The following is a 25,599-nucleotide window of genomic DNA, read 5'->3' on the forward strand; positions in this document are numbered from 1 at the left end:
TTTGATAAAAGCAGAAGTGGTGTCCATAATGGAATGCAGGTCAGCTCATGTTTCTCACTTAGCAGGTAAAATTTCTCCCTTAAATATGATTCCCATTATTGTATTTTAGGATACGAGAATTATTTCATTTGTGTATAGAATTGTAATAGTGACATTGCGACAAATCAGCGGTGACTTGAACATAATGAATTGCTGTTGTTTCGTACAGGTTGCAAGTAAATTTATAATGATTGTAGGGGCTATTTAGCAACAGTGTCAACTCTTTTAACTAAAAATAATCAATTAAAAACTTTCACTGTGAGAGGTAAGTTTTTAAGATAAGACTTAATGACAATTCATCCAAGGGAATTTAAAAATTCAGGGATTTTCAAAATCTAGTTCTGGCCCTAGCCTGTGATAAATTAAATGCCACTGGGGAAAGGACAATTTATTTGAACATTCCTGCATTTTTCTAGAAAGGATACTGATAGTTAAATAAATATTTCTTCATTGAAATTTAAAATGACTTTTGGAAGCAAGGAGATTGATCCCCTTTTTACAGATGAGAACCCCAATACTTTGAAATATATTTTAATTTCCCCAAGACCTTTTCCATTCTACTTAGATGAACCTAGACTTTTATAAATCCAAAACCTATGAATAATGTGTCTTGAAATTCTTGCTCTCAGGTACAAGGAAGTTAATGTGATGTCAGATCTAAATACACACATTTATTGTGAATATATATTTATTTATGTATATATATAACCTTATATATATTTATGTATTATATAAATATTAGTTATACATTTATATATAAATTATATCAATTATTGTATGAATATTGTTTACTAGGAGCTTTCATCTTTTCTCTTTCATTTAATAAAATATTTTGTTCAAAGTTAGTAAGAAGCAAGCTGTCTTTCTTTGTCTCTTCTTGAGTTCAAGGAAACTCCCTAGCACCCCTAAAGCAAACCTCATTGCTCAAGGTGAAGCTCAGGTTTGGCCCTACAGTGCTCCCTGGACATGGAATCTTCAAGAATGGTTTAAACAAATCACCATGTGCTCTCTAAGGGCAGACAGGAATGTCTTCTTACTTAAGTATACAAAACAGTAAACACTCCCCAATTTGAACTTAGTCAGAGTATTACTGATATAGAGGGGAAAAAATCTAATTGCTGGGCAACTCAGTAGCCCCACCCGTTCGTATATGAGTTTTCTGTCCTCAATTTCCATCCTTATTTCCTTTCCCAATTATGTCTCCCTTTCAGCTCCACCCATTCCTAAAAAACACCCAATTTAAAAACAGCACTGTAGCTCATGCGTCACTGGCTGAGAAAAGAAACTCTGTGTCACAGTATGAAATTCTGAACTATATCATTTCCCAAAGGTCTTGGACTTCAGGTGAAATTAAGGGAGTTTGTTCCCCAGGATCCACGTGGTCAAGGTTTCATCATACATGAAGAGCTGATAGACTGGGCCGTGGGATTCAAAAAGACTGCAGAAAACTCAATCTTCGATTAATTCTTCATCTACATCACAAGATAGAGACCGTATATGAAAATAATGGTGAAATTGTTTAACTCATAACAAAATTCTCACTTATTGATATAATTTTTCTTCCTGTCCAAGAGATATTGAAGGTACACTTTTTTTAAAAATAAATTTATTTATTTATTTCCCCCCCAAAGCGCCAGTAGATAGTTGTATGTTATAGCTGCACATCCTTCTAGTTGCTGTACTTGGGACACGGCCTCCGCATAGGCAGAGAAGCAGTGCGTTGGTGCTCGCGAGGGATCCAAACCTGGTCCACCAGCAGCGGAGCATGCGCACTTAACCACTAAGCCACGGGGCCAGCTTGAAAGGACACTTTTAATTAAGGAGATATTCCCCAATTTTGAAATGCTTTATATGCTACAACAGGACAGTGAGGCTACCAATTTAATATGATGAGCTGATAAAAAATTGATGATTTAAATTCCCATTTAAGCTGAAAAAGTGTCAATCTCATTTCTTGCAAATTTATTGCTCTGCATGCATTGTGCCTCGAAGACATAACAGGTGCTGACGACCAAGCCTTTTGATGACTTGTTGATACAATTAAAATTGTCTTTGGCCATTTGCTTTTATTCCAGAAAACAAATTTTATTCTCTTTAACTAGAATCAAAAGAATTGACATTGAGTGTTTTTTTTTAATATTTCAATATTTTATTAATATTCCTTATATTTCCATCTCTTCATCCCACCTTTATACATTCTTGGAGAAAAATACACCATCAGAAAAAAAGATTATTTTTGCTCTTCCAGGAACTACATTCTTCTTCACATCAGATTTCCCTTTGAAACTCAGTCTTGTAAGCCATCCCTCAAGATGCTATATTATATCATTCAAGCTTGACCCTGTTTCCTTTGTGTATAATCTACCTGACAATAAATATATTACTAAATAAATTAAATAATTACATATTGTACTAATCAAACAATTCTCATATAAAAGTATTGTATGAATTAAAATATTATTTATTATTAAGGTAAAATCTGCTTATAGTTCAAAAAAGTGATCCAGGAATACCATATTCGGAATCACATTTGGCAATAACAAATATGATTCATGATCAGATGCCCCATTTTCCTTAAAACAAACAAGTGTCCTAGTCACTGAGATGGAAAATCTTTTAAATCAGTATGTATCTTCATGTTGGGAACTCTTTTCTGCAGATTGACCTTGATTTTATTTTGCTTTCCCTGGGTACATCAATCATGTCAAATCTTAGAGGTGATCTTTAAGATAATTTTTGAGATAATTTAACTAATATTATCAATTATTCAATATTATTAAATAATAAAATATTGTCCAATTATATAGTATTGTTCAGTATTATCAATAATTCTCTTCTTTCAAACTCCCCCCTATGGGTGTAGGATGTTCTGTCAGCCAGGATTCAAGAAAATCCCTCAGGAAGAGAGCTACCTGCTGCTTTGACTGTGTATTGTGGCCAGAGAGAGAAATATGTAATCAGACAGGTATGAACTGACAAAATTACATAATTACAATCACTTTCTTTCAGCCCTTCTTTGTCTCCAAATAAAGTGTAAAGGGTCTGGGATTAACCAATAGAATCTCATTTCTTCTTTATTTTCTATTATTTAATTCACTCATTCAATACATTCATTTAGGTAATCAATACATCATTTCCATGTTGGGAGTTACCTTGATCTGGCTTCTTTATACTCACATTGTTAGGTTTTGCTGAAGCAGCTCTTCTCAAGGGAATACAGCTCTTAAACTACATGTTGTGTTAGGCAAACACTTAGAGATTCCGTAGCACCATATACTCATCTTGACCACAGAATAACACACATGGAATTATGATGGAAGTAAGTGTGGGTGTCTTTAGGACATGCCTCCTATTCATATCTTTACACCCAAGGTGACGAGCACTATGCCTTAAACATAGTAGGTGTGCAAAAACGGGAACTAAAGATTCAATAAATGAATGGATATATTATATTATTATTACTCTAGTAGAAGATATAAACCATGAAGTGAGCATGCAAACTTGATAAGATAAAGGCCCTTTTTTCCAAGAAATCATAGTGAGGTACGTGTGAAAAAAGAATAACATGGCAATTTGAAAAGTGCCAAATAAAGGTAGTTAGAAGTTAGCAGAGTCAACAAGAGTATATAGTCTTACTTGGATGAATCAGATAATTCTTCATGGAAAGCTGATGTTTGAGTTGAGTTTTTAAAAACATGTGGGGATTTGTCAGTTCAAGATGAAGAGGGACTCTTGGCAATAGAAGTTTGGACATCAAGAGTTATGCAAGATGAATAAGTTCTGGCGACCTACCGTCCAACATGGGCCTATATTTAACAATATTGTATTGTAGACTTGAAAATTTACTAGGAGGGTAGATTTATGTTAAGTGTTCCTACCTCAAAAGAAAAAAAGTATTTTAAAAAAGGAAGTTAAATTAAAAAAATTACGAGGACAGGAGGAAGGATTTGGAGGTGATGAATAGGTTTAAGGACTTGATTGTAGTGATGTTTCCACGGGTGTATATTATCTCCAAACACATTAAGTTTTATACATTAAATATGTACACCTTTTTGTATGTCAGTCATACCTCAATAAAGTGTTTTTAAAATGTTTTTATGTGGTATATTCAGACATATGGAATAAGACCAGTATGGCTGGAATGAGATGATAAAAGACTGATCATGGATGATGATGGAATAGGTAAATAATGAAAACAAAAATGCCCATCATATTTAAAGTACAATATTCCAGTCTTACCAAACAAAACAGCAAACAATTCATATGTACTAATTACCAAAGTTATCTCTTTATATTGCTAAATATTCTGTCCAGTAAAATAATACATGAAATAACATATTACAGAAATAAATAATGGTCTGGTAGAGAGAGCATGTTTACAAATTATGTTTGTTGTTAGAATGCATCTGGATATAAATTTAAAAGAAAACAAACTAAATGTGTCTTTTAAAAAATATTTATTATATCCCATAAAAAAGACCAGAGTAATTTACTATGATGATTCTTTGTGCCAGAAAAAATAAAAGCACAGTGTTGCATTACAAAGATGGACAGGGAAATATGTGTCATTCTATTTGTTATTTACTTAATGAATGTTGTCATAAATATCACTTTTCAAAAAAAAAAGTGAAACAATTAAAAAAAAAAGGCCATAAATAGAATGACTCCAGGATTAGAGAATTCAGCAGCTCAAACCTATAATCAAGCACAGATGATACTCTCATATTTTGTTCTATCATCTTTGGTTTTCAGCTTTGTCTACAGGCTGGGCTCCTTATGGTCTCAGGCTGAGCTGTTTAAAGTATTATATCATAGCAAGTGAACAGAAAGATGAAAAAGAATGGGCATCTAGTCTGCCTGAATTTGTAAGAGTCACTCAAAAACACATCCTCCAACTATAGTTGGGGCCAACTAGAATTGATTTAGACTTCTCAACCTCCCCTCAATCACACGGCCTCATGGAAGAAGTTGAATGTCAAAGCACAACTGAGCTGCTGGTAGGAAGGGGACAGATGGGTCATGAATAGGCAACCGGTGGAATCTGCTTCCATGTTTACTTACATAATGCAAAAAATACTTTAAATTAGAATGCAAAAATGTCTAATCAATTAGTGGGATCTAAAATAATGTAGCAGGCTGGCCCTGTGGTGTAGTGGTTAAAATTCAGCATGCTCCACTTTGGTGGCCCGGGTCCATGGGTTCAAATCCCAGGCATAGACCTACACCACATATCAACCACGCTGTGGTGGCCACTCGCATACAAAATGGGGAAGACTGGCACAGATGTTAGCTCAAGGCTAATCCTCCTCAATCAAAACATAAATAAATAAATGAATAAATAATTAACTAAATAAATAAAAGATGAATATAATGTATCAATAATAAGGATTTTCCTACATATCAATAGTAAAGTGTTTGATAATGCAGTATGAAAGTCTCATTTCTCACTCTCAAAAACACAAAAATGTAATGCACAAAGTACAGTAGTTAGATGTGTTCAACTGAAAGTGATAGAGAAACTCATAGTGGCCTTAAATCATGACGTTTGTTATTTATGTTACAAGAATTTCAGAAATAGACAAATGCAAAGGTTTTTTTTTTTCTATCAACCTTTTAATAATAAAGACTCAGGCTCTATATAACTTTTGCTTCAATATGTTTAGTGTGTGGGATTTTATTTTTACAATTGTCTGCCACTGCACAGCATCCACATGGGAAAGAAAGAGGAAGAGTCAGCTATAGCATCCTATTTGATGCACGTTTTATTTAGTGCAAGAAAGAGACTATACAATCAGATTGTCATTGATTTATGTCCATGGCTCATAACCCACAAGTGAGGTGGAGCACACTCTGACAAAAATTAGCTTAGATCTGTCACAATTGGCTTAGGTCACTCAAAATTGGGGTTCTAATAGCTAGGTACAATGGAGGAAGTGTACTGAGTAAGTAGTTACTGTATGTTATGCGAAGTATAGTTTTAATTTTGGCTAAAAATGTGTTTGAGAATTGCAAAAGAAAATGAATAAATTTAGCGCCATTAAATTTCCCAAATGGAATGTCTGAATATTACAAAGTCTGTATCCTTGTCTAAATAATTTCTAGCTTTAACGCAATTCAAACCACTTAACCGAAGGAATTTACTTTGAAGGTTAAGAATTTTACTACATTTTTTATGAAACAAAAATTGAGTTAGAAAAATCGAGAAACAAGATTTATATAGAAAAGTGATTTAAAAAGAAAAGCTGTAATTACAGTAATTTCATTGTTCTAATATTATTTGTAGAAATAGGAACGAGAAAAGAATGTCCACTTTCAACAATAAGAATGGCTGCTTCATGCTCCGAGGTCAGAGTTGAGTAGTTGTGGCAGAGACCCTACGGCCCACAATGCCTAAAATATTTGTTCTCTGTCACTTTACAGGAAAAGTTTGCCAAATACAAATTCATAGCCCTGGGCGCAGCCTTGAATGATGGCTGATGGGCATGCCTGCATATGTGTTGCAGCTGTCTCATTCTCAGCTGAGATGACTTGTTTCCATGTGTTCTTCTTGCCTCACAGTGCTCCTCAGAGCGATTGAGATCTAGGTGAGCACAGTGATAAAGCACTTGATGTCCCTGATGCCCTGCCTTCCTTTCCCTGCCTCACTTTCCCAGTACCTCACTGGTGTGTTGCAAAGTCCCCAACACCTAAAATATTCGCCCTTAAACCCTCAAGTTTATGGACACATCCAACTAACACAGGACCCAAACTTGGAACTTTTGGAGGTGGATTATCACTTACTTGAAGCTAAAAGCATTCTGACATAGGACGGGACTGTTTAATGTGAATATTATTAACGTAAGTGTCTGCAACATTGTGTCTCACAACCAAATATGGTGTGGGCTGTGGGCCCTATAATGCCAATGAGACTTTTGTTTTTTGTCTTCGGAATATGGAAGAGTGGCTGACTGAAACACCAAGACTTTCCTTTCCTTTTCAAATAGAGATCAATGTATAGGGCGTCCAGGAAGCCAGTATGCAAACAATGAGAGAAATCACAGCCTGCTGAAACTTTAGACATTTCTGGAATTTGAAGATTCTTTAGGGAAGACTCTGGCTTGCACAGCTCCTTGCTTCTCTGTTGTTATAACAGTGGTCCCTGGGGTCTTTGTGAAGCACCGAGACACTCCTGTAAGCAAGAATTGGACTCTCAGCTACATCCTACTATTCTCCCTCACCCTCTGCTTCCTCTACTCCTTACTCTTCATCGGCTGACCCAACACAGCCACCTATATTATTCAACAAATCACATTTAGAGTTGTTTTTACTGTGGCTGTTTCCACTGTCTTGGCCAAAACTATTACTGTGGTTGTGGCCTTAAAGGTCACTGCACCAGGGAGAAGGATGTGACAGTGGTTGGTGTCAGGGGCACCTAACTTCATCATTCACATCTGCTCCTTTATCCAGCTGAGTCTCTGTGGGATCTGGCTGGAAACCTCTCCTCCCTTCATTGACACAGATGCACACTCTGAACACCGCCACATCATCATCATGTGCAACAAGGGCTCAGTCACTATCTTCTACTGTGTCCTGGGATACCTGGGTTCCTTGGCCCTGGGCAGCTTCACTGTGACTTTCCTGGCCCGGAACCTGCCTGACACCTTTAATGAAGCCAAGTTCCTGACGTTCAGCATGCTGGTGTTCTGCAGCGTCTGGGTCACCTTCCTGCCCATCTAACACAGCACCAAGGGCAATGTCATGGTGGCCGTGGAGGTCTTCTCCATCTTGGCCTCCAGTGTGGGGCTATTAGGCTGCATCTTTGCTCCCAAGTGCTATGTTATTTTCCTAAAGCCAGAGAGAAACACATCAAAAGTGTTAAGGAATAAAACACACTCAGGGAGAAAATAATCGAAATGTAAGTTATTTTCATAGGTCACAAGAACTTGTATAAACTTGAAAAATAAACTACTATATTTTTCCAGACTCAATTTCAGTACCAACTAAACTTACCTTACATCTCCACTTAATTTTTTGCTTTATGATTCTTTTTGCTTTGTACAATTTTCCTTGGGCATTCAAATGAACAAATACACAAACATTCATAGTAATTTTCCTCTAAAATTATGTGTGAGAGATTGCAAAAATGGCCACACATCAGTCCTTTCCCTCTGTCTGTTTGGTTATAGCATCCCACGTTGACTCTGTGTAGACTTGGCATTGTAACTTGCTTTGGCCAATGGGATATTATCAAATGACATGAGCAAAGGCTTGAAAAACACTTGTTAATTGTTGCTACTTGTCCTTCTCTGGCTGCCCTTGGGAAGCCTGAGGCCATCAATATGTGAATGAGTCTAGCCAGACTCCACATCTCCATCACTCTAGGTGGCTTCAAGTCAACAATCAGATGTGTGAGTAAAACTGTCCTAGACCATCCAATCCCAGCTGAGCCACCAATAAGTCAAGATCAAAATAACTTCCCAGTTAACCCACAGAATCTTGAGAAAAAATAAACTATTCTTATTTGAAGTCACCAAATTTTAGTGTGATTTGTTACACAGCAGAAGCTAACTGATATATTATGCTACCATTTAAATATGTTCTCTCATTATTTGTATAATTATCACAGATTTCAATTAATTTATCCAATATCATAGACTGGAATATTCTTCTCTAGATTAAGTCTCTGAAAGAAAATCAGAGAACATATCACGTTCCATTTTACTTTTTCTCGTTCCTATTTTCAACCAGACAACTTTAAGCATATATATTTAGAATATCTTCTCTAACTTTAAGATTATGGATATTCTTCTATATTGTCATCCACCACTGTTATACGTGAGGATTTTACTTTTAATTTTAGCCCTATAATCCATTTGTAATGATTTACTTGTGAATAATGTTAGTTTATGGTCCAGTGTTTTATTCTACAAATGGATATCTTTTAGTCTAAAAAACAAACACTGCATCATTTTAAAGGTTGATTTGAAGCATATGGAATCTGAACAATGTTTGGAAAACTATCTTTGAAACACTGTTTTCAGTCACAAGTATAGTATATCTCTCCATTTAATCTGAGCTTTTACATGCTTTGTATCTCTTTATAATCTTCTTCATATAACTAATGTGTAGTTCCAATTATTTTAACTACTCATCTTAAATAATTCATTGCTCTTAGGAATGGAATAATTACTTACATGTTTAAACAAATTCTTACTCATATAACAGTATTTTTGATGTTTCATATAAGAATCTATCTTCCTTTCACATTACTCCGCTTATTTACCAGTTCTAAACTTTATAAGTTTTGTCCCACTAAAATAATAGATTTTCTCTTCTTCTCTAATATTATTTACCTCTTATTCTGTTGATTCTCGTTTTTTCATGACTAGACTCTCCAATGCCACACTGAATCACAATAGTGTTTGCCAGGAGCATTTACCTCTTCTTAAGTGTAGCGTAAACATCAGATAAATTCCTTGTCAGGGCAGAGCAGTCATCTAAGAGAGAGAAAGTAAAAACCTGAAGGGGAATCATTTCTAGCTGTAAATCAACATACTTGCTTCTTTTGGCTGTTTGGAGCTGGAGATGTTATACAATGTGGCCAGCTGAAAATCAGAGGATCTCTCTCTAGTCCCAGGAATTAGTCTTGGTCAAATCTCTCAACCTCTTTAGACCTCATTTTCTTCACCTGTAACATGAAGAGTTGGATGAGTCTTTTTTAGTTCCGAAATCCAGTGACTCCAAGATTCCCTTCACCCAGATGCACTTGACAAAGACCAGAGAGAATTTTTAGTTGTCCTCTTCTGCATCAACATTATTATCCATATCACCACTTAAAGACATAGCAAATGTCTAATTTTGCATGACACTGATAAAACACGTTCCATACCAAATCGCTGTTTGTTGGGATAACAAATCTATAGTTAATTGCTTAGAGGTAAGCATAGACATGGGCCTTGCTGGAACCAGCAATCAATGGGCCAAAAAGTCTTGCTTTATTTTACAGCGAGGCTGTGGAAACATTCCCTAATACACCAGAATTCTTCTGTACTTAGAAAGTATGAAATAAATGGGAGACTTGAATCCTTGGTTACTAGCTAATAAGGATATGATTTTTAAAATATTGCTAATGATGCCATTTGCCTGCTATGAGGCTGTTCTCTGGTTAGTAAAGAGCAGATGTATTCAAGGCCACTGTAATTTTTTTAATAAATATTTACTCAGCGCCTGCCACTTGCTGCAAGATAGCAGTGATCTACCCTAAGAGCATTTATTTTCTAGTAGGATGTCACAGACCATAAACAAAAAGATAATTTTAAGGTGATCAATAAAGTTACATATACGTCAGACTTTTTTTAATTTTGGACTATTATTCACCCTTTCCCTTCTTTAACTGTTTCCCAGAACTCTAAGCATGGACTTGAAAACCAGAAATCATGGGTCTCAAGTTTCTTCTCGCAACACCCCTGTTTCAAAGACATACTGGTGATCATCTGAGAGTATGTCTCTTTAAGACTAAGTTCATATGAATCAGCATTATTTCATCACTTTCTTGAGAAGACGGATGATATTATGAAGGGAAAACAAAATATCATATGGGATTTATACTCAAAATGATATTTCCACTCTAATTGTTTTATATAATGTGGTGTGATTTGGGGCAAGTCAGTTACTCCTTCAGAGACAGTGGTAATAATACCCAGAAAAGCATTCTATAGAGATTAAATGAAACAAAGTATGAGAAACTGCTTTGTAAATTGCAAAGCAATCTATTTCATCTTATTTATTGTAATAACATTTTCATTTATCCAATCCTTTTGACTCTACACAACCTGCCTAGACTGAGTTTTATTTTTAATTCAACAATAAAATGGGTCAAAATGGTTGAAAATTAGAAATTTCATATGGTTCAACTTAATTAATAGGCCATCACAATATTTAATTTGATTATAATTACAGTTAAATTTTTCATGATGCCTTATCATGTGCCAGGCACATTCTAGGCATCTGACATTTATTCACTCATTTAATCCTCACAACAATGCCATGGAGACAATACTTTTAACCTCTATTGTATGGATGAGGAATATTAGAGGTTATGTAATTGTCCAAGTTCACACAGCTGGTACCCAGGTAGCCTACCTCCAAAATCTCTTTTAGGGATCCACTAGCGGTCATGGAGCTTACATTGTAAAAGGATCACCCTGGTTCCTGGTTGGCTAATGGACCAGAGGGGACTAAACAAGAAAACACATGGCTACTGAAATGATCCAGGCAAGCAATTCTGAATACAGGATTTCCTTTCTTTTTAAGGCTGAATAATATTCCATTGTATAGATGCCCCAGATTTTCTTCATCCTTTCACCCACGGGTGCACAATTAGGTTGTTTCCATCTCTTGGCTATTGTGAATAATGTTGCAGTGCATTTTGTCAAACGTTTTCCTGGCACTTAGTGAGTTTGAAAAAATTCTTCTTATACACATTAGTTACTGTAATGAACTACATTTCTAAATGTCTAAAGTTTAAATATTTGTCATTCTACAGAAATACCTTGCCTAATCATGATTTGTGTTATCAGTTCATGAATGATCTAAGATTTTTGTACAAAAATTTGTTATAATGGCTTTTTTTTCATATATTCAGGAACCTGGCATAATATGGGTATTCCCTGATTCTTGATTTTTAGTAGAGTTTTCTAGTAAGCCTTTAGGATAGGAAGTATCTTCCTAGCTGTGAGGCAGAGAGCAGAAAAATAATAAAGTGATTGTTATATTTAATTATATCAAAAGGATATAAAACTGTCGCTTTGCTAAATTGTTTGTACACACCCTTTGCTTATTTGTAAGAATGGCACATATCGTTTTATTAATGAAAAGAGAACTCAATAAACAATTTTAACGTAAAACAAGATCTATTGAGAACTTATATGAAAATTTTAGAAATATGCTGTCAACAATTTCCTCACCTGCAAAATGGAGATAAATAATACCATCTTCCTTATGGGTTGCTGTGAAAATACTCAAGAGTAATGTATGTAAAATGCTTATCACCATGTCGATGGGAAAGTGATGTCCCATTCATTTTTCCACCGGGATGATGACAGCTTTTTTTACGCTTGAAGTCTGTAGTTTTCAAAATATGTTCTACTGATGTAAAGTGAATCCTTTTTACAAATTCTTTGTAGAGTTAGATGATCCCTTTGGAATACAAATTCAGGCTCCCGTGTGTGTGTGTCTATACGCACATCTCTCAAATAATACTTCAAGCCTTATAATGAAAAGCTACCTTCCCCACTCTTGACTCTGGTTCCAAAAACAACTTCAATTTTCTGGTTGAAAATCTATCTTTCTAAATTAGCTACCCATACAGCATTTACATTTTTCAGCTTTTGACTATTTATACTTTCTTTCTTCTCTGAAACAATCAGCATGAAGCGTTCTTACATATGTTAAAAACATAATACCCCTTGCCCAATATAGCTATTTAATGAATTAGGATAAATCAAAATTCAATGTCTACTGTTTTATGACATAAGTGTTTACCATTTTATAGCATATGAATCTTATCCAGAGATGTGCTACGTCAGATATTATGAATACATTTTCTGTCTCACTTTTTCCTTTGACCTTTTATATGGGAAAATTCTCTTGTTTCTTTGTTGTCTTCCTCTGGATTCATCACTGGTTCATCTCCTTCCACCGGAAATTTAAATCTCTTTCCAGTAACTTCTGACGCATGAGACAATTCATGGGCTTCAGGTTTTGCTTGGGGACATCCCTCTTGGGCTTGAACATATACACAGGCCCACATATGCACAGTATGTCTGGAAGGATAGAGGAGAAAAGGATGTTTATCTCTGCGCAAAAGGACTGGGAGACAGTGGTAGAGTGAGAATATTTTACTGACTGCACCACTATTTGAAGTTTTCCTATATGTGTATCTACGACGTAGTGGCCTCTCTGCCCCCAGTTTTTAAAATTAAAATAGCGTTATATCTTGATCTACTGGCTTGGGACAGCAAGATGTAGAGAAATGTGAATATATGATCCAATATTTTAACGAAATTAAGTAAAGCAAACCCGCACAAAAAATTTATAATTTTAAATATGGGCACATCATTCTATGCGTCTGTGTAAAGGTGGGGAAAGGAATGAAGAAAAGCTATTCAACATCCAGCTACCTGTACAGTCTAGGGGTCCACGAAAAGCCCCGCCTCCAGCCCTGCCCCTGGAGCTCATTTCCTCCCCCTGTGAAGTCCACCTGCCTTATTCCAGCCCCACCCCCGTCTCTTCCCGCCCCTGGAACTGGTCCCCGCCCACACACTTGTCCTCACCCACAGCCTCGCCCCTAGACCTGGTCCTGTCCCTGTTGCTGCCCCAGCCCTCTGTCTGCCCTAGCACTCACTCTAGAAACTAGACACCTCCCCCAAGGCTTGGGTGCGCGGCCCTGCCCTGCTCCACACGCCGCCTCCACCAGGAGCCCCCAAACGTCCGTCCTCTCCGAACTTCCGTCCTCCCTGAACTTCCGTCATCCCCAAACGCCCGCCCGAGACCGGAAGCAGAAGCGCGGGTTGCGCCGTGGATGGAGCCTTGGGCTTTGCAGTGTGTTCCCTCTTCTAGGCGCAGATGGGATTCTCCTGGACGTTTGCCCTCAGGGGCGGGGCTCGGTGAGCGGCGGGCGGCCCCGGCTCGGGTAGGGGTCCAGGGAGGCGCCTGGGCCGCGGGCAGCCCCGTCAGGGCCCAGCGTCTCTCCGTCCTCCCGCAGCTCCATTTCCCCCAGGCTGTTCTCTCAGGGCCCCCGAGGCTGCTGTTCCTCCTGGGTCCGGGCGCCGCCGTCCCCTACTCAGAGTCCCCGTCACCGTCCTACATGTGATTTTGTCCCCAGGGGGCTTATCGACGTCTGCAGGCGTTGTTTGGGTTGTTACAAATGGGGGCGCTCCTGGCGTCTAGAGGGGGAGGCAGGAATGCTGCTCAGTGTCCTCCAGGGCCCAGGACAGCCCGACACAGAATTGCCCGGCCCCAGATGTCAGTGGTGTGGAGGTTGGGAAACCTGCTCCAGGGCCTGAAAATCCCCCGAGCCCTGAATGAAGTGTGGAAATTGTTGACAGGTCAGCGAGTCACTTACAGGGTCCCTAAATGACAAGCTTGTTTAAAGGGTCCAGAGTCACCAAAACGTCTCTGTCCAGCCAAGTGAGTTGAGTGACTCAAGTGCACACAGCACGAAGCTGTTTTCTCCCATCTCGGGGAGCAGGTGGCTGGATAGGAATCGGGAAAATCCAGTCGCAGCCAACAGTTAGAGTTAAATCAGTAAATACAAAAAAAGAAGAGTGAATGGGGTGGCCTTTCCATCCAACACCCTATAAAAGGCCTCAAAAGCTTGTTTGCGCTTTTTTATCCCCCCTCAGACACGAAAAGCGTCCGTGGAGCTCAAGTTTGAAGTGAAACCGGGCTCAGGGTCCACCTGTCCTCGCTGATCCATGAATTTCTGTGTGACCAGGTGAGTACTCTGTTGACCTGGTACCAAGAGGTTCCGGCAGCCTCCGCTGTGCAGAAGACCTGCCAGTGGGGTTTCCTGGCCTCGGGTTGTCACCACATGGACTCACTGAAAGTGAGTGTATCTTGAGAAAAATTATTGATTTTTGATGGATTATATTCAAGGAAAAGATGGTAAACTGTGTGTGGTTCTGTGTGGTAAATATTTCAGTAAGTACAGTTATATGCAAATAAGAACATATGAAAGAAACGTAAATAACTGCAAATGTGTATTATAGTAGAAAATATAGATTTACTTGCATTGCATAATACTCAAAAGTCAGGATTTATATATATTATAAATACAAAAATGTTTTGCGTGTGTATGTAGTATTAGAAGACATCTCATGAAATATTAGCAGGGATACTCAGCAACATTCCTTAGAACCATTCAATATGACTTCTAAAATCCTATAAATCCTCCACAAAAATTTGAAATAGAGGAACATTCAGGGAAAAAGATGATTTGAACTTCTTTGTATTAATAACAAATTTAGAATTGAATTTGCCAGTAGCCAGATTCATTTTGAGCATTTTTTTCTTTATGACATTTCAAATCATTTGGAGGAATACTAAGCAACACTGTAGATTGAAGGGAAGGGCACTAGTCTCCAAAAAGACTGTCCTCACCACCTTGCCTTCTAAAGGGAATTAACTTTGTTTCTTGAAACTTTTCTAAAATAACGGTCTGGTGATTCACGTTGCAGAGAATCTTGTTAAGTACTTTTGTATTTAGTTGTTGGCTTCTACTAATTTTTTTTGTGTGTGCATTTTTCATTCTAGCTTTCTTGTGACATTCTTGAGGGGAATGTGTGCTTGTCATGCAATAGATAGTCTTTGAGTGTATAATTTATGGTGACCAACCATCCTCGTTTATTCAGGACAGTGGGTTTTTCCAGGACATAGCACGTTTTGTGTTCAAACCAGGGCAGTCCTAGACAAACTGGGATGGTTCCTCATCTCATGAGCCAGGCCCTGGGCCACATGCATGGGGACCTGGAGAACCAGAGAGACCTTGTCCCACATCCATGGAATTTATATTGTATTTGGGTATTTGGATTTTAGACAGTTAATGATGAGAGTCATGTGGGAGTTTGGCACAAGGGGACTCAACCTGATGGGGCAGGGAAGCCCTCTTGAGAATGACTGATATTTAGATTGAGAGCTAGAGTTGGGACTTGATTTAGCTAGTTGGAGAATTAGACTGGAGTGAGGGTGTGGGAGTGTGTTCAAGAAAGTGTTTCAGGCAGAGGGCCCCGCATGAGGACACCTCTGAAGCAGAGAGCCTGGTGTGTCCATGAACTGAGAAGAGGGATGGCTGAGCTGAGTCAACACAGGGGGAGAGGTGTGAGCCAGACCAGCGAGGGTGACAGGCTGGACCAGGTCAGGAGTGACTTGGGACTCTGTTCTAAGACCAGTGGGAAGACTCTGGAGAGATGTGAGTAAAAGGATGATGTAATTAGTGTTTGGTAAGCACGGGGGTTAAAATGGAATTCATGGTTAAGAATGAAGACTTAAGAGGAAAGATGGGAGGTGCTGGGAATAAGATTAGGAATAAGATGATTGTTCCCTATGCCTGGCTGATGGCTCTGGAGCAAGAAATAAGTAGAAAGAAAAGACCTTGGAGTGTAGAACCGAGAGAATGTAAGGGTACTTTCTTGCCTGCATGTGTCAGATGGCACAGGGCACTGTCTGTGTCCCTCGCTGCTGTCCGTGCAGACCTGCAGGTGCCTCCTCGTACAGGTCTGTGTGTTCACCCCTCTTTTCCACTCAAATGCCCCCCTCCGCATCCTAAAGGAAGTCAGGCCTTACTTGTGAGGGGGTTGTCTCACAAGGTAGAAACCTAGGATAGCCCCTGCAGGCATCAGAGCAGCCCCTTCAGCATCTCCCTCAGCCTCCTCCCTTCCACTCTCTCGCCTTCCACACCCAGAAGGACTCCTGCTCAGTATTCCACAACCCCATGTTCTTACTCCCCCAGGCTTGAGAAGAGTGGGGCAGCCACTGGTGTGGACATCATCTGCACCTTCCACTTTGACCCGCGCAGGTCAAGGGTTAGACAGAGATTGACTTGGCTGGGAGTTGAGCCATGAGACCCAGGGCGTCTCCCACCTGGGCTCCTTCACCCTGGACGGGGACAGCCTCTACGTCAGTGGTGAGGGGGTGTGCTACAGCGACGCTGTCTGTCCTAATCGGAGTCCTGTGTTGCCTCCGTTGCTCTAAAGTGAGCTATGATCCATCTCTCTATCTACCCGGTCTGGGTTCAGACTTCTCATCACTGTGTGATCACTGGGTCCAGCCACCTTCCATCTCGTTGCCTTCCCCCTGAACACCCCTCCACTCATCCTCTCTGCTTTCCCATCTGCTTTTCCCACAAAGGTCCCTACATCCTCCCTCTCCTTAATCCTTTATGTTCACCCCAACTCTTGCTCAGCTCGTCTTGCCTTCTCTCCACAGGTTACACCTATGGAGCCATGGCCCCGACTACCACCAGTGATTATTCCTGGCCCTGATCTCCTGGGTCCCGTCCGTATTTGGGGATAGGGAGCACATATTCTCCTACACCTGCTGTCCTTGGTGAGGGAAGGACCTGGAAGGGCCCTAATTAATCCCTTCTCTCCCTCCCGGGTTCTGGTGGAGAGTCTCAGCCCAGGGTGAAAAAGCCTTAGACAGAGACATATTCTCCACCACATTCTGACCCCATGTGGTTTTCACTTTAATCTGCTAAAGCACCGCCCTTGGTCCTCCTTTTCCAGGTATCCCATCCGTCTGTCCAGTTTTCTGCACATCCATCTGTCTCTCCACCGAGTTCAGTCTCTCTTGTTCACCTATCTCTCTCTCTTGGGCTCCTCTCATCCACAGGCTTGCTCATCCCTCTACTCACACAGTCACCAGTCCCCTAACTCTCATTTATGCTTCATCTTTGAATGGTGGTCCTGGCACAGCCACTGCTGGAGCCCGGGTGAGCTTGGGGGCTCCTGCCACTCTATCCCTCCCTGAAGAGAGCCGTCGCCACAGCTCCGGAGCCAGCCACCACATCCCTGCATACTTGATCATCACCTGTGCTACCAGAAGCCACCACAGGTATCGGGGGCCCCTTTTCCTTCCCAAGAGAAGTTCTCCAGCCCCACTCCTCCACCAGCCAGTTGTGATCCAGAAGCTGGGAAGCCAGGGTGTGAAAATCTGGTTTTAGGGCAATCATGCTGATCACAAAGATTATACCAATGATTCAGTCTCAGGCCAGCCCTCAGAGAGCCCCTAGCCTTGTGAAATTAACACACCATTATAATACAATGTGGGATGTTTCGAGGAGAGGCACCTGGCATAATTTGGAGGGGAAGAGCTTGCTAGAGAAAGTTTCACCAGAATGGAGTCCTTAAGAATGTGTAGGAGGGACCCTGGCAAATAGAGGATGAAGGGTTTCCCTGGCAGAGTGGATTCCATGAGCAAAGGCTCCAGCCAGAAACAACATGACATAAGGGGAGAATTGAAACGAATTTGGTTTGCGTGAAGCATGAAGTTTAAACCGCAGTAGATGGATAAAATAATACTGAAATGTCAGCAGGAGCCAGATTGAGTAGAGCCTTGAGTGCCAGGTAAAGAAGGTTGAACTAAACACTGAAGGCCATAGGGAGCCAGGGGTGGTACTAGAGCAGTGGTGGCCCTAGTGAGGTATTCATTTCAGAAAGATTCTTCTAGTAGTCCATGTAGAACATCCTTTAGACAGATCATCCACTGAGCCTGCTGTGGTGTTGGTCCGGGTGAAGGATATTAAGAACTGAGCTGGGACAGGGAGGGAGTGTATGTGAAGACCAGTGTGCAAGGTGAATGGGTGTTACTGGGAGGGAGGAGGATCTGAGCAGATATGCTGGTTCTGACTTGCGTGACCACACGGGTGGGTGGTGGTGCCACTGTGAGAGATGACGACAGACGATAATGAGTGCAGGATTCAGGTCTGGTCTCAGGCCAGGTCTCAGTGATGGCCATCGTTCTCCCTCTCGTCTTGCAGTTCTGGGGCACAGCCTGAAGACCCTCACAGTCACCTTCCCCATCTTCACCCTCTGGTATTCATCAGACAGGAGCAATGGCTCAGCCACCTTCAACTCCATTGAGAGAGTCCTGCAGAGCCTGGTGACACCCTGGTCCCAACAGCTCCTGGTGGGTTACATCCCACCGAGCCCCTCCCCTAACCCCTGTCCCTCCTGCTCATCCTCCTCCTCCTTCCTCCCCAGCTGGATCCTTGTTTAAGAGGAGAAGCCTGGGCCCATTCTACTCGAGTTGCAGACTGGTCTCCCTCAGGTGAGACCCTCCCCTGAGCATTTGCCCCTAATGACCACTTTTGTGACCACCCTTCTTTGTCTCCCCACTGTCCTCCCATTTCCTCCTTCCAGTTCTGGCCCCCACCCCCAGAGGTTTCAGGACCTCTCTCTAGAGTCCCCACATCCCTCTCTCCCCAGGCCTGAGAAGGATGGGGCAGCCACCCGTGTGACGCCGTCTGTACCCACCACCCTGATCCCGTGGGCCACCATGCCGCTGTGCTGGGAGCGGAGAGTCTCCACCTGTCTGCTCTTCCTCTCGATGGCTCCAGCCTCTGCAGCCCAGAGTTTACCCATCCAGAGAGAGCACCAGCTACATTTCCGCATCATCGTCGGGAACCTCAGCAACCTGGAGCCCACATCCTCGGAGTACACCGCCCTGCCGAGAGACACCCAGGACCATGTGGGGTCTCCCCTCTCCCGTCTCACCTTGTCCTGAGGGCGGCGTCATTCCTCTGCCTGACTTACATCTGTTACGTGATTGTTTCAACCCTTCACTTTTCCTGCGTGTCTGGGTTCTCTTAGTGTCCAGAGGTGATGTCCTAGCTGCCTTGCCCATTTCTCACATGGGTAAACTGAAGCTCAGAAAGAGGAGTATTGTGTCTAGGGTCACACAGTGAGTTAGAGGCAGAGCCAGGATTTGAAGTCAGGTCTCCCTTGCCCCAAGGTCTGTGATCTTTCACTGGCTCCAGTGGTGCCCTGCATCCCCAGGAGACCTCCATCTCACCCACTCTCCCTCGCGTTTGTTCTAGGTCACCAAGCTCTACAAGGGCAGCCAGCTGTGAGACATATTCCACTCCTTCCTGGTCACCGAATTGATGTAGGTTGAGGAGATTGGAAGCAATGGCTGAGCTGGTGGCTGATGACTCTGAGCTCAAGTGACACATCCTTGATCTGAATGTCACTGACATGGTGCCCATTCTGCCCCACATCCCTGTCAGCTAACCCTACCATCTCTTTCCATAAGTTTTTGGGGAATTATAAAAGCATTAACATTTGGGGTCACCAACCTCCAGCATCCTCCTCCTCCTCCTCTTCTGGAGACTTTCAACAAATATCAACGGTCTAACTGTGTTCTCCAGTAGTGGAGCCACTAAGCACATGGGGCAATTAAAATTTTTTATACACCTATTGCGATACGGTTCACATATTGTGTGTGGGGAGGAGTGTATTTTTTAGTTTTTTCTATATACAATATCTTCTCATCTGCAAAACAAATAGTTTCACCTCTTCCCTTCCAATCTGGGTTTCTTTTATTCCTTTTTCTTGCCTAATTGCCCTCATTAGAAACTCTAGTACCTGTGATTAACATACGAGATAAGGGAAGACATCATTTTCTTGTGCCTGGTCTTAGGGGGAAATTTTCAGTCTTTCACCATTGAATATGGCGTTAGCCGTGGGTTTTTCATTGATGCTGTTTATAGGTTGAGAAAGTTTCCTTCTATTCCTAATTTGTTGAGTGTTTACTTTTTTTGACATGAAGGGTGTTGTATTTTGTCAAATTCTTTTCTGTATATGTGGTTGAGATTTCGTGGTATTGGCCCTTATTCTATTAATATGGTGTATTACATAATCAAGTTTTCAGATATTAAGCCAACCCTTCATCTAGAGGTGAGGGATTAAGATGTTCTCAAGTCTTTCCCAGGCGTGCCAGAGCCCTGAGCCCTTGTGTCCTTCTAGACGCCCGCAAATACACTGGAGCTTTTCAAAGGCCCCTGTGGACATCTCATTCTCCCAATTTTTATTCTAAGATTTGGCTCACCTCTTGCCTGCCTCAGCTGGTATCACTCCCTCAGGCAAATACAATAGAAAACAATTAGCCCTGATTGTTTTTAGCAAGTGCCCTGGGGACAGACTATCCTCCCTGGGCAAGCTCTGAGTCAAGTAACTACAAGCCCTGAACATGGGGCTTTTTCAGGGAGCTGCCAGGCAGGTCAGCTAGTGACAGTTCGCTGGGGATGGGTCTTTTGAGAACTCCAAACCCATTATGGCTGCTGGGCTGCTGGTTGTCACAGCCACTATAGTTGTGAGAATGACGGTTTTCAAAGTTATGGAGGATATTGTGAGAGCAGGATGGGATAGTGCAAGTTATAGTGGCACAAAGTTGGTTCCCTTTATCAAGATTCCACCATGTTTCTTCACTAAACCCTCCTCGTATTCTTACAAGCCGTTGATTAATTTCTAGACTTCTGAAAAGTTGATTTTGACCATTTTTACCAGTGTTCTCATTGTTTTTATGCATTTCCAGAAGTCCTTACTCCAAAGTTTCAAAAATGTTCTCCCTGTGGTTATTTATTTATAAATTAATTACTTTAAATGAAATTATGTGAGAAATTCAGTTCCTCACTCACACACACTAGCCAGATTTTAAGTGCTTGATAACAACATGGGGCTAATAATGAGTGTATATAGTAGTGCCGACAAATGTTTACATTATTGCAGAAAGTTCTCTTGGACAAGACCCTGAAGCAGGGAATCTAGAATCAGGGTAGAATTCCAGACACCCTTGTTCATCCCTTGTGCACTTCCAGGTCTGTCCCACAGAGTAACCCCACTGGAGCAGACTCCCTGTGTACTTTGTCACCTTGGCACAGAGACTGGACAGAGTTGCCATCTATGAGGAATTCCTGCGGCTGACCCAGAATGGACACAGCTGCAGAACTTGATACTGGACAGGAAGAGTGTCCTTGGGGTTGGTAAGGCTCCCTGGTCATTGGGAAAGAAAGTGAGGCCTTTCCGGGGACTCTGGATGCCTGGGGCTGAGAGAACATTGAACTTTCTCAGACTGGCAGGAGGTGGCGTAGTCCCCTAGTCTTGACCCACCATTGAGAGAGAGAAAAGGAAACGAGTGTAATATAGGAGGCCCTCACCTTCTCCTAGACAGCTCTGTTACCTAAAGCTAGTCATCTCCCCTCTCAGAACTTTTGTTTCCTTATCTCTCCACTGACAGCAACTGGGCCAGATGGTCAGTGAGGGCCTCCAGCTGTGTGTGAAGCAGACTCAGGTTTGGGGGTGGATGTAGTTTCTGATCCACAGGCTATAGTTTGCCAAGTCCCGCTCTAGATGATCACCGATGCGCTAGAACTTTTTGCAGTGGTGGAATGTACTATATCTGTGCTCTCCAGTGCATAGCCACATGTGGCTGTTGAGTACTTGAAGGATGGTGTTGTGACTGGTCTTTATTCTTACTGATTTTTAATGTTACTGAGGTACTAGAATTTTTATTTTATTTAACTAAAATTAATTTTAATTCAAAAAAATACTTGTTGCTGCTCCATATCAGACAGCACACCTCTAAGAGCTTGTCTGGGTAGAGGTACAAGTAGGGGGACCTGCACCCCTCCCCCCATGCCCACTGGGTGCTGTGTGTCCTACCCTCCTGGAGTTTATCTTGTAGCGGGGAATAACAAGAATAGAGAATTGAAACTTATCAATTATTTGATGTGAACAAACTCATACTTGCAGGCGGAATTCAGGGAAGACTTCCTGCAGGAAATTACATTGTAGGTTAATCCTAGAAAATGAATATTAAGCAAATAGTTAAAGGAGAAGGGGATGCTGTGTTTCTAGGCATGGAAGAACAATTTTGAGTTGGATTTTACAAATTTAGAGAGATCCCATAGGCTTTCCAACTGTGATGACCCATTCTGCCCCCAGCTGTCATAAGAAAGTCCAGCCCAAATTCAGTCCTCTGTGGCCAGAGGCATGAATTTGTTTTAATTTATTACTCTTTTGTTCTGTGATAATGGTCTTGTATTTTGTAGCAAAGTATGCTCACTTTTTAGAGATGGAAACTAAAATGGTGGGAAAAATGATGATGTCTACTTGACTTTAATATTTCATTGAAAACATGGGATGAATCAAGGGTGGCAAGTGTTATTAATTTATACATTGATGCAATATTGTTTTAATTAGATGGAATATACATTGTTAAATCTAGATGATGGATGTTTATGAGACTGTTCCCTTTATTTTTCTGTGTCTAAAAAGTTTTATTAAAAAGAGTGAAACACACTCACATGCATTCTCCATTTCATTCACTTCCAGAATATTCTCCCAACAGAGATGATGCCTTGACTGAGAAGCCAGGTAAACCTGCAGGAAGCCTCAGCCCATGCTAAGGGGAGTGTATCTTGATGCTGTGCCTCATCGAAGAAAACCATGTGCAGAGGGTCTTGGATGATGAGGAAAGTTGGCCAACCCTTGTCAAGGAGGGTTGAGGCACAGTGGGGTCACCAGGAGCCCTGGGGCGATGACAGGACGTGGCTCATCCCACCACATGTCTCCCCAGACCTCCCCTTCTGGGCCTTCATCCTCATCTGCTTGGCGGAACTCCTAGTGCTCATCACAAACCTGATTTGCTGTGTCCTGGTAAGCCATGACGTGTTGCTTGTCTTCTTACTATTGGGTTGTAAGAGCTCTTTATATATTATAAATACATGTCCTTTTCTATGGATATGTCTTGCAGATGTTTTCTCCCAATCTGTGTGTGGCTTGCCTTCTCCTTCACCACATGAGTCATTGGGGAAATGTAAGGGACAGTCATCATGAGATTCCACCACACTTGAGAATGGCTAAAATTAACAAGACTGACTATAACAAGTGTTGTTGAAGATGTCAAGTCACTGAAACGCTCATCGAGTGCTGGTGAAAAATAGCTTGGATCCGTCTTTAAAAATTACATACGTCTACCCAGCCATTCCTCTCCTAAGAATCCATCCAAGGGAAATAAACACATATGTCTATACACAGACTTGTACACACATGTTGATAACAACCTATTTAAAGTAGATAAAAATGGAAAACAACCCAAATGTCCATCTACTAGTGAACGGATACACAAAGTGTGGTTTATCCTCAAAGTGAGATACTATTCAAGCATAAAGAGGAATGAATTAATTTTTCTTTTTTAATTATTCTATTGAAATTATAAAGGGTTTTAACATTGTGTAATTTCTGGTGTTCATTATTATTTGTAAATTTCTGTATAGACTGCATCGTGCTTACCAGCGGTAGTCTAACTTTTATCATCACCATGCATATGTGTCCCTTTAACTCTTTCACTCAACACCCAGCCCCCTTCCCCTCTGGTGACCACTAATCTGTACTCTTTATCCCTGGATATGTTTATCTTCTACATATGAGTGAAATAATGCTATTTGTCTTTGTCTGGCTTATTTCGTTTATCATCATACCCTCAAGCTCCATCCAGGTTGTTGCAAACAGGACGATCTTGTCTTTTTTTTCGGGCTGAGTAGTATTCCATTGTATATAATACATACCACATCTTCTTTATCTGTTCGTCTGTAGCAGGGTACTTGGATTGTTTCCATGTCTTGGCTATTGTGAATAATGCCGCAGCGAACACAGGGGTGCATAAACCTCTTTGAATTGTTGATTTCAGTTTCTTTGGATAAATATCCAGTAGTGGGATAGCTGGAAGGTATGGTATTTCTATTTTTAATTTTTTGAGAAATATCCATACTGTTTTCCCTGGTGGCTGCACCAGTTTGCATTCCTACCAGCAGTGTGTGAGGGTGACCTTTTCTCCTTATCCTCTCCAACATTTGTTATTTTTTGTCTTGGGAGTTATAGCCATTCTGACAGGTTTAAGGTGATCTCTCATTGTAGTTTTGATTTGAATATCCCTAATAGTTAGTGATGTTATACATCTTTTCATATGCCTGTTGGGCTTCTGTATATCTTCTTTGGAAAAATGTCTGTTCATATCCTCTGCCCATTTTTAGAGTGGATTATCTGTTTTTTTGTTGTTGGGTGTATGAGTTGTTTATAAATTTTGGCGATTAACACCTTGTCAGATATATGATTTGCAAATATTTTCTTCCAGTTGGTGGGTTGTATTTTCGTTTTTTTTTTTTTTTTTTTTGCGAGGAAGATCAGCGCTGAGCTAACATCTGTGCTAATCCTTCTCTTTTTTTCTGAGGAAGACGGGCTCTGAGCTAACATCAATTGCCAATCCTCCTCCTTTTTTTTTTTCCCCAAAGTCCCAGTTGATAGTTGTGTCGTAGTTGCACATCCTTCTAGTTGCTGTATGGGGGTCACGGCCTCAGCATGGCCGGACAAGCGGTGCATCTGTGCGCATCCGGGATCCGAACCTGGGCCGACAGTAGAGGTTCGCGTGCACTTAACCACTAAGCCACGGGGCCGGCCCTGTGTTTTCATTTTGTTCATCGTTTCCTTTGCCTTGCAGAAGCCTTTTAGTCTCATGTAGTCCCATTTGTATATTTTTTCTTTTCTTTCCCTTGCCTGAGTAGACATGGTATTAGAAAAGATGCTGCTAAGACCGATGTCAAAGACTGCACTGCGTATATTTTCTTCTAGGAGTTTTATGGTTTCAAGTGTTAGAGTCAAGTCTTTTATCCATTTCGAGTTAATTTTTGTGTATGGTGGAAGATAATGATCTTCTTTCATTCTTTTGCATGTGGCTGTCCAGTTTTCCCAACAGCAATTATTGAAGAGACATTCCTTTCTCCATTGTATGATCTTGGCTCCTTTGTCAGAGATTAACTGACCACAGATGTGTGGTTTTCTTTCTGGGCTTTCAGTTCTGTTCCATTGATCTATGAGTCTGCTTTTGTGCCAGCACCATGCCATTTTGATTAGTATAGTGGTGTAATATATTTTCAAGTTAGGATTGTGATGTCTCCTGCTTTGTTCTTCTCAGGATTGCTTTGCCTGTTCAAGGTCTTTTGTTATTCCATATACATTTTAGGAT

The 25,599-nt window shown here is 41.0% G+C and overlaps 1 long non-coding RNA gene across 1 annotated transcript; it reads left to right on the plus strand.

Annotated features, from left to right (window-relative positions):
• Window positions 1–16,681: 16,681 nt before the first annotated feature.
• On the plus strand, window positions 16,682–17,470 carry LOC131403076 (uncharacterized). The gene is made up of 3 exons (XR_009219198.1): window positions 16,682–16,702; window positions 17,005–17,040; window positions 17,410–17,470. It is a non-coding gene; the product is annotated as an uncharacterized LOC131403076 (long non-coding RNA).
• Window positions 17,471–25,599: the final 8,129 nt, after the last annotated feature.

This window comes from Diceros bicornis, unplaced genomic scaffold, assembly GCF_020826845.1.
Source record: "Diceros bicornis minor isolate mBicDic1 unplaced genomic scaffold, mDicBic1.mat.cur scaffold_54_ctg1, whole genome shotgun sequence".
NCBI lineage: Eukaryota > Metazoa > Chordata > Mammalia > Perissodactyla > Rhinocerotidae > Diceros > Diceros bicornis.